The sequence below is a fragment of the Polyodon spathula genome, chromosome 16 (genome assembly GCF_017654505.1).
Source record: "Polyodon spathula isolate WHYD16114869_AA chromosome 16, ASM1765450v1, whole genome shotgun sequence".
NCBI classification, from domain to species: Eukaryota; Metazoa; Chordata; class Actinopteri; order Acipenseriformes; family Polyodontidae; genus Polyodon; species Polyodon spathula.
Window position 1 is genome coordinate 12,266,291 of NC_054549.1, and position 1,727 is coordinate 12,268,017.

Genomic DNA, 1,727 nt, shown 5'->3' on the forward strand with positions numbered 1-1,727 from the left:
TAATAATAATAGGTTTGAGTGAAGTGAAATAAATGTCTACACCCACTTCATTCAAATGATTCCAGCACTAGTCCTTCTGATTGCGACTCTCAGTTGGGATGTAGTTTGACTTTTGTTAAACGCCAATGTGCGCAACTGATTGACTGCGTTTGGCTGAATGTGCTCGAGAAGTCGAGACATACACCTTACGTGAGGGCGAGAGAGAGAGAGAGAGAGAGAGAGAGAGAGAGAGAGAGAGAGAGAGAGAGAGAGAGAGAGAGAGAGAGAGAGAGAGAGAGAGAGAGGTCGAGCTTATCAGAATAGCATCATTCTCCACAGCGTCTTTCTGCCTCTCTGCGCGTCTTCCCCACTCTCATTAACCACCAGCCTGCCGGACTGACACGTCTGTGGTGTCATTTTAAAGTAAAACATATGCAATATAATAAGAGCCCCCCAACGCACTCACGCACACACACACACACACACACACACACACACACACACACACACACACACACACACACACACAGTTTCGCCTGCCACTCATTGAAAACATAAGCACTACTTAAATGTAAGCAAAAGATGTACCGTGTGTGTCTCTGTATTAATAATAATAATAATAATAATAATAATAATAATAAATAATAATAATAATAATAATAATAACAACACACGTCTGTTTCAACAAGAACATTATTTGGAACTGTAATTCAAGTTTTCCAGGATTTCACACTCAGGACGGCCTGAATAGGGTAAGTGTGATCATGTCCCAGTTCCTAGCATGCACTTTTAAACAATCAAACCGATAGACGGATACAGTACACTGGCACTTGCCTGACAGTTTGCTATCTGAGGAGCTGTGGGGGTTGTCTGATCTATACATTATTGAGTCTGTAGCCGACTGAGGCTTTGAGAGAAATAGCAGACATTCTGTAGACTGGACTGACAAATAGAGGCCTGCGGATGTCGCATCAGTTAAACGAGTTAACTGTTTGCCCGCTTCTAATCTTGTTAACCTGCGATCTGAAGAATTGAGCATGTTGACACTCGTTCTGTTCCAGAGTTTCTGGCATAGTACATGCAGAGTACATTATACAGGTGTGTGTGTGTGTGTGTGTGTGTGTGTGTGTGTGTGTGTGTGTGTGTGTGTGTGTATATATATGTATATATATATATATATATATATATATATATATATATATATATATATATATGCAATTTGTTTGCATGGGATTTCAGCATAGCCAACAGTGCTATCTAGTGGGTTAATGTTGTCATTCTCCCGCAAGGCTTTTAATATGAATTGTCTGAATATTGCATACAATATGCTGTTTATGTCCCACGGATATGGAGTCAGGTATATATTTTCATCCATAAACACGTGATATTACAAACTAAACATTAACCAGAATAATACAGTGCAACTAAAGCTGTCAGATGCACTGAAGCACATTGGATTGAAGAGCACAAGGCAGATCGTTTAATATCTCCCAGCCTCCTCAGTCTCCAGATCTGAATGTTATTAATACTCACAGATGTGCTGCCTCGTTAAATCACTGTTGCCCTGTTGCCACTCAACACTCAAGTATTTGAAACTCAAGTAAACGCAGAATTATGCTTTGAGCTCTCAACATTGTTACACAGAAACTCTAGAAACACAAACTGTACATTTCTACAGTATCGGTTCAACAGGGCACCGTAACCCTGGTAGTAAACTGTTCCTAGGATGCCATATGAATATGGAAATA